Source organism: Octodon degus, unplaced genomic scaffold, assembly GCF_000260255.1.
Source record: "Octodon degus isolate 3935 unplaced genomic scaffold, OctDeg1.0 scaffold00046, whole genome shotgun sequence".
Lineage (NCBI taxonomy): Eukaryota > Metazoa > Chordata > Mammalia > Rodentia > Octodontidae > Octodon > Octodon degus.
In genome coordinates, this window is record NW_004524622.1 from 2,355,697 (window position 1) to 2,367,456 (window position 11,760).

At 43.5% G+C, this 11,760-nt stretch overlaps 1 pseudogene; it reads left to right on the forward strand.

The window, feature by feature from the left end:
- The first annotated feature begins 2,031 nt into the window (after window positions 1-2,031).
- Window positions 2,032-3,444, forward strand: LOC101579029 (annotated as a pseudogene).
- The last annotated feature ends 8,316 nt before the right edge of the window (window positions 3,445-11,760 follow it).

Genomic DNA, 11,760 nt, shown 5'->3' on the forward strand with positions numbered 1-11,760 from the left:
TATATATGATCATAAAAGCACATCTGAAAAGATACTTGGTGTCATATTATTAAGGAAGAATGTCATCTGTGTGCTACTGTACACCCGTAAGGTACCCAAGATCGTACAAAACCTGACAATTGCAAGCCAGGCTGCAACATAACAACTCTTGCTCATTGCTATTAGAATGAGAAATGATACAACTGATTAGCAGATGGCTGCTTCCTACAAAGCTGAGCATATCCTGGATATGTGGAAGGCTCCCACGTATTTATCCCCCTGGACGGGACTCACAGCCACAGGGAGAACCACATGCGAATGTTGGGTCAGCTTTGTTCATATCACCAAAGACCAGAGCAGTCAGGATGCTCCTACCAGGCATGTGCAGAAGCAGAGCCGATGGGCCCATGCGGCAGAGTCCTGGGCTCTGATGGAAACAGCGAAGAAGGCCCTAGCTGGGCACACGCACAAAAGGTGAATTAAATTCTTAACTCTTTATTGTTAGATGAGAAAAGCAAATCTGAAAATTTACATGCTATATTATTCCATGTGTGACATTCTGTGTTTTGGTTTGATTTGGGTTTTTTTGTTGGACTGGGGATTGAACTCAGGTCTGTGTGCTTGCCAGACAAGCACTTATTCTACTGAGCTATCTCCCCAGCCCATGTTTGACATTATGAATAATGTAAAATACAGAGATTTTAAATAGCTATGGCTGCCAGAGACTGAAGAAGGGGATCATAAAATAGGTGAACCATGGCATTGTTAGGGCAGTAAAAATTCCATGTGATACTGTTAATAGCATTCATTTGTCAAAACATTACAGCATAAAAGCATGCAAATTTTTAGAAATGTTTAGAAGAGCAGGGTTTCTCTTGGAATGCAGAATGTGACAACAGAATCTGAAGTGTCCTACAGCTGTGTGAAACTTTGGAAGTGACCAGTGCTTGAACAACCACCTGAAGTCGAAAAGAGCTCTGCGTTAACACTGCACTCGGGCTAATAAAGATGTATCTGGTGGAAATACAAGTTAAAAATTATAAAACCACTGTACATATATATTGGAGCTAAATGGGTCAATGTTTTATCACTTTTAGAGTGCAATGTTACAGGTAAGAAAGGAGAAGTGGCTGAAGTGATCCACAGGAAAAAGATGAAGGAGAAAGGACAGCACTCCAAGCACAGAGTTCATTGTTCAGAATTGAGGTGGAGATACGCGAGGTATCCTGAGGAAGCTATGCAAGGCAGTAGATTTCGGATTGCATTCCTGTGAGCTCCTGCAAGGCTGGTCAGGGAGGGGAGCCTGAGGAAGCCGGCACGCACTTGGAGCCTGGAGGCAAGGCATTGCTGCAGTGTAAAGTACTGAAATGACAGTAGACACAGGAGTATGTTGGGAAACTGTCCAGGGCATCAGATGAGACGGCATGAGCCCATTTTGGCTGCAAGATTGAAAGTCAAATAGGAGGATGGATACATGGAGTCTAATCAGAGAAAGACCAACATAGTGGATTGCTTCCCCCTAGAGTGATGCTGTACCAGGAGGAGGGAAGAGGCTCGTGTTGAACTGAAATCTGGTGCACTAGATAGATTATATGGGAATATGTGAGGTAATACCTTGATTGTGTCTCAGGCTCAATAGATTAATTTTTTTTTTTTTTTTTTTTTTTTTGTGGAACCGGGGATTGAACTCAGGCCCTTGCACTTGCTAGAGAAGTGCTTATTCCACTGAGCCATCTCCCTGGGCCTAGATTAAAATTATTAACTTGAAGATGTAAAATTTAACTAGAATGGCTAATTTATGGATTATACCTAGTACCAGCAGTGAGGATGAACACACAGCAGACCTGGAAATCAAGTTCTTTACATCTTGACAAATTGTTTTCTTAAAAGTCACTACGTAGGACGGTTTCTTGCTGGGTGTATGTTGGGGGCAGACGGTAGTTAGTGGGTCAGGCTGAAGTTACATTGAATAGTCCTAGTTTCTGTGGCCCAGCAAAAACTCGCACACCCAGAGTGGGAGTTGGTTCTGATGAAGCAGCGTCCCAGGGCAGCATGGACAGGTGAGGCAGGAGTGGTTAATGACAGCTCCCTGCTGGTGCGGATCAAACCCTGAGCTCACTCTGTACTCTTTCTCTGACCACAACCTCGGGGTAAAGGAAGGATGGGAATGTGAAGGATGAAGAGGTTACTAGATTTCTATTCCCATCTCCACCAAAAGAAAATAAACGAAATGAACAAAACATATAGACAGGTATAGGTAGTTTAACTGCCACCTGTCAGTATAGAAGTTATATAAAAGATCATGTACAACAATATGCATTTTAGAAAAATTCATAACCAAAAGAGATGGTTAAGCTAAAATAGAAATGGCCTAGAATCAATTATAACAACAGTCCTGTAGCAACAGGAATAGCTAGTATACAGATCACTCAAATGCCATTCTCCATAGAACAAGGGCACCTTGAAGAAATAGCTGATTCTACAAATGGATCAAGATATATACAAGATGAGCCTGGAATGTTTTGTAGTGCTGCAAAGAAAAAACGTATTTAAAACAAAAATAGTGGGGGGGGGGTGAGATGGCTTAGTGGTCTGGGGCACCTACTTAGAACAAGCTTAGCAAAGCACAGGGACCATGGTTCGGTCCCCCAGCACCACATGCCAGCCGGCCCCGCCCCCTGGTGGGCTGAGCTGGCCACACACACACACACACACACACAAATAAATAAATAAATAAATTTTAAAAAAAATAGTGGGGCCAGGGAGATGGCTCAGTAGAATAAGTGCTTCCCTGGGAAGCACAAGGGCCTGAGTTCATCCCTGGTTCCGCCAAAAAAGACCAAAAAAAAGTAATGGAGGTATACATAATGCATATAAGAGCCAATTAGAAGAGACTTCAGTGTCCAAACATTAAACAATTTGAGCAACAAAGTAGTATGTAGTCCAAAGTATAAAATACCAATTTTATGACATAAGTAAATGATTGAATAAATTATTGCGTAGAAGAGAATAGACAAATCTTATGTAATAGAATTCCAAATAGTTTGTCGCTACTCCAGCCTCGAGGCAGTGCAGCATAATTCCTCTCTCTGTAAATAAAGGATGAACATAGTACATTATTTCTGAGATGTATGATATGGTAAGTTGGGTATTACTGACTTGACCTGCCACATTACATCAGCCATGTGATTGAGGTCAGCATTGTCAGTGACAAGTTAGTTGACAGTATGAGGGATCTGTAGTGGGGAGCGGGCAGTCTTGGATCAGGTAATGCAGCTCTGACAACCAAATCAGCAGTTTGTGAAGGACTCATTTCTGCTGGTTAAAAGATACACCAACCCAGACAGAAAAGGATTCCAGCAAATCACCTTGGCAACAGTGATAGGATTTGCTATCATGGAATTCACGGGCTGCTTTGTGGAGTTGATCCACATCCCCATTAACAACCTCACTGTGGGAGGCTGACCCCTCTGGAATAGTGTTTTCTTCTTGGCATCTTACAGGTTGAAGAAGCTCATGAAGTAAGCATTTGCCTGCATGCTTTTTGTCCCCCTAATGTTTCCTATTTGTAAATTAAAATAATTTCAAAATAAAATTTTTTCCTTTCAAAAAAATTGATAGAATGTACCTTTGACATATGATGAGAATGGCGTATATCTTTTTGGTGTTATCACCAATTAGCGGACGATTCTTTTGCACAATTCAGATAGAAGCCATGAGCTGCCTAAGTGCAACTCCCTTTATATTAGAGCTTTGAGTTTTGATTGCCAGTGGCTCTCGGTCTGTACTGTCGCAGTTCTGGGCTTTGTGCCCCAGTACCTCTTGGCTCTTAGGGTTGGAGTGCTTTAGGTTGCAACTCGCGGCGTTGCCGCTCAGAGCGGCTCCCACGTGCTCCTGCCGCTCCGCAGCTCAGGCTGTACCCCCAGCGCAGCTTTCAGGAGCTCTTCCACAGTTTCTGCTGCCTCTTGAGGGCTCTGCACATCTCCTACCTTAGGGTCATGCTGCTCTTGGTGCTAATAGCCTGTACTGCTAAAGCGGCACACCTGTGCCACTCTGCCTGGGATAGGAATCACGGGAGGGATGGGAACACTCCAGGGAGGCTCTTATCGGGCTCTGTTGCGCAGCACAGGAGGGTAATGCACAGGAGAAAGCACTCCTGGGCCGCCCGGAGGGGTGTAGGAGATCTGCGGGCCGCCGCCACTGGGGCGCAGCTTCCTGCCTTTTGCGGATCTGCCTGGGGGCTTCCGACGTGGGGGGGGGGGCAGGGGTTCTGCGCTGGCTGCAAGATGAAGTCTGGGATGCGGCTCCTGCTGAGGCCTGCCACAGCCAAGACCCTGCTCGCCTGGTGCTGCCAAGGGTGTGGACGGCAGCCTCGGGCCCCCTGCCTGCCTGGTGCTGCCAGGGGTGTAGACGGCAGCCTCAGGTCCCCTGCAGGCCTCCCACGGCAGTGCTGCCTTGGAGAGCAGTCTGGGGCCGCGGGCTGTGTGGACCTCTGGACCTTCAACTGCGGGCCGCCCTGGGAACAGCCAGCCCTAAAGGTGGCCGAGGGCAGTCGCCCGGTCACTCCCAGGACGGCAGGGGAGGTGCGCCAGCTGCCTGAGATCACTCCCTTTCCTGCTGGCAGAGGAAAGGGGCGGCCTCTTTTTTCTCTCTTCGAGTATTCTTTCCAGAAGTCGATGTTCTCAGTGCAACCTGGAGAAGAACATCAGAAACACCCTAATTGAGAGACATTCTTTAAAAAGCGTAATTAGCAGCTCTTCGAGACTGTCAAGGTTATCAAAAGACAGGCCTGAGCAGCTGTCTGAAGAGCCTGGGGAAGCATGCTGAGTGACCTGAGAGGAGTCCAGGGACCGACGATGCCCTCCGGCGCTGCGAGGGAAAGCGCTGCGAGGGAAAGGAGACGTCGAGCAGCGGCCAGGCGCTCTGCAGCGCACGCGGACTTTCAGCAGCAGTGACACGTTGTCATTGGCTTAGGAACTGTGGCGAATGGCCCATTCCGAACAAAACTAACAATGGAGAAGGAGAGTAAACTGGATATTGAGTATGCAAGAGCTCCTGTCTGTATGGGCTGTACATCTGTTCTGTTAATCAAAAACTTCTAAAACTTAAAAAGTGGGCTGGTGAGATGGCTCAGTGGTCTAGAGCACCTACTTAGAACAAGCTTAACAAAGCACAGGGACCATGGTTCAATCCCCCAGCACCACATGCCAGCCAGCCCCGCCCCCTGGTGGGCTGAGCTGGCCACACACACACACACACACACACACACACAAATAAATAAAAAAAATTTTTTTAAAAAATATTTAAAAAATAAAATAAAATAAAACTTAAAAAGTTGTTTAAAAAAAAAAACACGGTGTGACTTTTTATTCTTCACTATTATGTCTCATAAGCAAGACATTCTTTTATATAAAAGCAAGACTATTAGTACCCTGAAAAAACACCTTTTAACACTGGAAAAAGGCTAACAACAAAAGCACAGCCCGCGCTGTGGTAATGTTATGTACCTGCGTTGTTTTTCAAATATGGAGCCCGGTCAGGCTCAGGGTGCTGTGGTTTGATTTCCTCATCCTCAAGCCAAACCAGACCTGTCCTGAAGGCATCCTGAGCAGCCAAAAAAATCCTTCAAATATGGAGCCCAATCAAGGAGCACTGCGTTGAGTTGCCATTCTCTTCAGTCCCCCTGCAGCAGAACAGCCCTCAGGAAGAATTGCAGTGCTTTTCAATTGGTGATCTACTGCCCATTCTTTAGTGACTTACATGTTTGCTTTAGGGAGCAGTGAAGTGGCCAAGTCTGAGATGGTGGAGGCTAGGCTGTTTCTCAGGATGACACAACTGCCTTTCATGAAACAATGAGCAGTATTTCCTGAGAGGCAGAGGGGCTTGGTAGTGCCAACCAGCCAGCATGCTGGTTTTGTGCAGTGATGGCTGATGTCAGAATTAAATTAGATGGCCATGTAGCTCCTGTGGTACATTTGTTTTCTATTTCTGCTCGGTTGTCCAGGACATTTTCTACCTCTCTGATGCTGGTCTGCTACGAAAGTATTGGGCTGTTCCTTCTGTCAAGTGAACATATCAAAACATAGAGAATACTTGTGCTTTCAATGGTTTTTGTATTCTGGTTATTATTTTGGTACCATCATCTTGTTTTTGTTTTAGATTTTTTTCCCCCTCCAAAATAGGACGATGTCCTCACAAATCAAAAACTTATGTGCAGGGAGCCTGTGAGAAAAAGGGACGTTCTTCATGAAGAGGGAGATTGTCCCAGCACTGGGGAGGGGCACTGTAATTGAGTAAGTGAAGTGCAGGAAGTGGTTTAAAAAGCATGAAAACAGAATGCTTTGATTTCTGAATCACAAATTTAGTTTTAATTAAAAAGCAAGTAGCTCAATTGTAGAGCATGTAACCCCACCAAAAAAAAGCAACAAAAGAAACTGGCTAATAGGCAGTGATAGCTGTTTCTTTTTTGGGGGAGGGAAAGGAGCTTTTTTTTTCTTTTTTCTTTTTTATTTTGCAGTATGGGATTGAATTTGGAACTTGGATTGAGTTTGCCAGGCAGGCGCTCATGCCTTTGACCTATAGTCCCGGCCCTGATAGCTGTTTTTGTATGATGCAAAAGGAGTAAAGGTTCTGTGAGAGCAAAATACAAGTTGACTTCAGATTGTTGGCGCCTAGTAAAGCTTCGTCCTGCCCACTTGAGAGTAACTGTGGGTGTCAGTCGCTTAGATCACACAGTAGGTGAAAATGCTGTATGGAAGGAGTTGGCAGCAATTTTAGAACAAGTTCAATTCAGTGGCTCACTTCCTGATCATGGAGCCCTAGAAGAATTGCACAGAACAGGACAGAATCTGCCATGTGGCTCTCCTTACTCATCGTTTTGTTTGCTTAAAAGGTTGTATATTTTTAGGAAAAGAAATATTCTTGGCGTTTTCAGATTTAGTTTGTGGGTGATTTTCCCTCACCAGAAGCTGTTTAAAACAAACAAACAAACCTTAGATTACAAGTGAACTCTCCAGGTCTCTAAGTCAGTGGAGCTAATAGTAAGCTTGAGTTTCACAAGCCCTGTGCTTAAGTGCCTGGATAAAGCAAACAGTCCCTCTACACTGAGGTACTCAGGAGTAAGACCTGAGTAGTCCTCAACCCCTTCAAATACATCTGCCTTAGCCAGTTTGATAGGAATTGAAGAATGTGATAAATGTTGATCAAAGATATGAACGTTCCTTAATTCATTTGTGGTACACACAAAAATGAGTCTCAGGTCCCTTTTAATATAGGCTATTTGGGGCCAGGGAGATGGCACAGTGGAATAAGCGCTTGCCTGGGAAGCGCAAGGGCCTGAGTTCAATCCCCGGTTCCACCAAAAAATAAAATAAAATAAAATAATGTAGGCTATTATATTATTATGATTACATTTGAGAAAGATATTTAAATAAACCTATTTTTCATCTAAAAAAAATAATGTAGGTTGTTAGCCTGTGTTAAGTCCTGAATGCGACTTCCCTCAACTAACAATAGTAGGAATGTGCTACAGGCTGTGTACATTGTATGAAGTACAGTGATTCACTGTTTTAGTTTTGATGTAGAAGAACAAAGGTCAGTATCTGTTATGTTTTGGCTTCAACACTTCCTGGGTGCGTAGCTTATGTGATCCTTAGTCTCCCTGAGCCTTCTATCACTTGTAAAAATAGAATAATAGAAACTCCCTCTTCTGAATTTCTTATTTGTAATGGCGCTCAGAATGACGGGCTGCAGCTGCTGAACTGGAATGCTGCTGACGGGGCAGTTGTCTTCTTCGAGTCTGGGAGCCACGATGTGGCACTCCCCACAGGCTGCTGAGTTACTTGAGTGCATCAGGAGTTTGGGCCCTGGTTGGGACAGGCATTCTGTTCTGCCTTGAGCATTCTTGTTACATTTGTTTCTTTGGTTGGGGTTTACCACACACCATACTAGGTAATTGTGGTGGCAGAAAGGGAGTGGCTGGGGACTCAGCTAGAGGATGAGGAAGTCGAGTCTGATTTGCTGTGGTTTTCTCTCTCTGCCAGTTTTATCTTTGGCTGTCCTTTTAGAGTAGAAATTAAAAGTTGTGGAGTAAAATTAGAAGTTTACCTCTGTCAACATGGAAATTCCAAGCTTTATAGCTTCTGAGGACTATTATTAAAAACATGTATAAAGTCTTTTGAAGCAGTGTTTACTTTTCTCTCTCTTTGGCAGTTTTAAATTTGTACCTTGGCTCTAGGATTCAGAATTTGGGGTTTTCCCAGGGGTTTGACCTTTTCTCGCTCTGTGTAATGTTCATATTTTTCCTTCAGGTTATAGCCACTTAACCATTATTTTACTGAACAGAAATTCTCAGAGATTCTTAACAGCAATTCTTACATATCATTGTTAAAACGTGTAGAAGACAAAAGTTAACCATATTTTGGCAGGAATCATGCATGAAATTTTATACCTGATTGGCTACTTAAACAATAGCAGAGTGACACACCCAGGAAGTTTATCACAGGGCAAGTATATACGGGCTCATAGTTTTCCGCTAAACCTTGAACCAGTGGTAATTATTTGATCATAAGCACAAATTATTTGCAAACACTTTTTTAAAAAATCATTTATTTGTTCATTTATTTATTTATTTGGTACAGGGTCTTGCTATGCAGCTCAGACTCATAGTGATCCTCCTGTCACAGCCTCCCCAGAGCTGGTTTTACAGGTATATGCTACCACACGTGGTTTCGGTGGCCAACTGGAGGCTCAGTTCAGCTCAGCATGCAGTACTGGGGATTGAACCCGGATCCTGGGGCTTGGCAGGCAGGCACTTAGACCGCCAAGCTATCTCCCTGACCTGCAAACACTTTTAATTGGATTACTTTCTGTAACTCTCTTTTCACTTATTATGGTCTCTAAAGTAACTGTTACATTACCTTAAAAACCCTATTAGAGGCAGATGTGGTGTCACACACCTGTGATCCCAGCACTTGGGAGGCTGAGGCAGGGTTTGAGGCCAGCGTGGGCTCCATAGTGAGTTCAAGGCCAGCCTGAATTACAGAGCAAGACGCTGTCTCAAAAAATAAATCCAGTTAAGAAAAAAAAAAAAATCCAGTTAGACTGAATTCAGTTTATCATACTGATAGCATATTGCTTAATCATAATTAGTTTTGTTGTTTGGTTTTTGTGGGGGTTTTTTGGTGGAACCAGAGATTGAACTCAGGCCCTTGTGCTTGCCAGGCAAGTGCTTATTCCACTGAGCCATCTCCCAGGCCCCCAATCATAATTAGTTGAGTCCAAACCAAAGTAAGCATAGTATTTTTATCCCTTTGTTTGTTGAAAATGTATAATTTAGAAATTTGTATTCTTGACCCTACTTTCCAAGATTCTTATCCTAAGTTGATTTCTATACACAGACAAATTTGGAAATCACTGAAACATTTATAAGGGATGCTTTTCAAGTAGTTCTCAAGGGTTAGGATTCTCAGAGGACACTACATTCAATGAAATTAAATTATCTCAGGCATGTGTTAATTGCATTGTCTTTTATTTATAAGATTCCTAAGGCACCCTTCCTCTGGGAGAAAAATACTTTGAAAAAGAAAGTTGCTGTTAAGAAAAAGCCTGTTTCAAAAAAAAAAAAAACAACTATTTCTAGAGTTTCTTTTGAGTATTATAATTCTATTTGAAAAATTCAGTATGGCCTATTAATATGAGAAGACTGATAATCAAACAATTTGAATAACTACAATATAAAACAGAATTTTCCCTTTATTCCCCTTAATGATGCATAAAATATGTCTAATTTTGGTTATCATAATGTTGTAGGCAGCTGTGTCAGAAATATTAGAGGCAGTCCGACAGGGCCAGGCCCTCAAGGAGATAACATGGAAGACACGGTGACTTCGCAACTTTGGAAGAGACAGACACCTCCCGCTAAGGGCCAGACCTCAAGACAAAAGAGGAAAGAAATGTAGCCACATACTTCCCTAAGGATGGACATCAGGGATTGGTACTCTAAATAGGTATCAGTCACCTTGAAAGAGCCCTAAAGAGTCACTAAGCCATCCCCCAACAAGAAGAGACCCTGTCCTGTGTTCATGCCAGCTTGCTGTGTGACTCTCTTCTTCATTTGGTCCTGGATTTAATCAGTTTTACCTGAGCAATAGTGCTTGTAATCTCATTGGTTGACCATAGTTTAGTCCCACCTCATGCCCACCTAGGTGAGTTCCTAACTTAGACTCACCTCACTAAACGGTTTTACTCTATAAAAAGCCCTGGAAAAGACTGCTTCCTGGGGACAACCTGCTCCAGTCCTCCTTTTGTCCCTCTTTGGACAGGAGCTTTCTTTTCCTCAATAAATATATTCTGCTCTTAACCTCCATTTGTTCCTAAAATTCATTCTTCGGTTTTAGAGAACACGAACTCGGCCCAGGTATCTTTCAGGTTGAGAGTTTCATTCCTATATCAATAATCCCTTTTTAAAATTTTCACAGAATTCTCTTCGTTCCCCCTATAGATCATACTGTATATGTTCTCCTGTCCTAATAACAGCATACTGTCGTGTTGCCCTTGGCCAGAATGCATGTTGTCAGTGGCAGTGTGCTGGTGTGCTTAACAACGGGGGGAGGACTTACTCTTAGTGTGAGGTGATGCTCTTGATGTCAAAGGCCCGCTACAATAGCCTCTTCAAGCTGCCAGTGTGACTTCACTGAATGAGGAACCAAGCAGAGACGAATGCAGCGCTTTGGCTTTCCCCCATACAACTCCAGCAGGTGTGTAGACCTTCAAGAGTGAAGAAGAATGGAGTGTACTTCCTGTATTAGACACTGCCCTTGACCCTGTTCCCTGAGTACGCAGAGAGCACTTCCAGCGGCTCCCTGGTGATCATCCCTGATGCCAAGCTCGGATCTACTGTCTGGAGCATTGTGTGGAAATACGATGGCAAAAGATGACAGATGCACCTCCTGAACTGCTGTGCTTCGCTGGTGTGAGGATGTGGTGCCCTGATGACAAGGGTCCCGAGGCCAGCGTGGGCAGAATTTGAATTAAGAGAATAGCTGGCAGAGTCTGGCCTGATGACAGGAACGCAGCCAAGCAGATAAACTGTGTGACCGTCCTCCCTACGCCAGGATGTCGGGAGTTTCACTGCCCTCTGGCAACTCTCACAGAAACTAGATTAAAAATGGAGTTTATATGTATATTTTTTAAAAGCCTCGAATGTTTCAGTTGGTGTTGCTTTTTTTTTTTTTTTTTTTTCTGCAGAACCAGGGATTGAACTCTGGCCCTTGCGCTTGCCAGGGAAGCATTTATTCCACTGAGCCATCTCCCTGGCCCCTAAACTTAAATTTAACAAATTATGTTTAAACGTCTTCTTAATGTGAATAAGGGAAAAGTAGTTCTAAGAGTAGATGTCATGGTGCTTTTTAAAGGATATTATATGGGAAGTATTGTTCTAATCCCTATTTTACTATGTTAAGGCATACAGTGTTGTTGGGAAAAAGGTCTGATGGCTGTTGGCTTCTGCTTTACTTACTTCATCCAGTGGCTTTTCTTATACTATTTTAAAAGGTGACCTTTCAAAATTTCATATTTTTTTTTAAATTTCATATATTTATGGTAAGAATTAGTACTCACTTCTAAACAGCAGTTTAGGCATATATAAGAAATTTCAGGGCTGGTGAGATGGCTCAGTGGTCTAAAGCACCTACTTAGAACAAGCTTAGCAAGCACTGGGACCATGGTTCAATCCCCAGCACCACATAACAGCCAGCCCCGCCCCCTGGTGGGCTGAGCTGG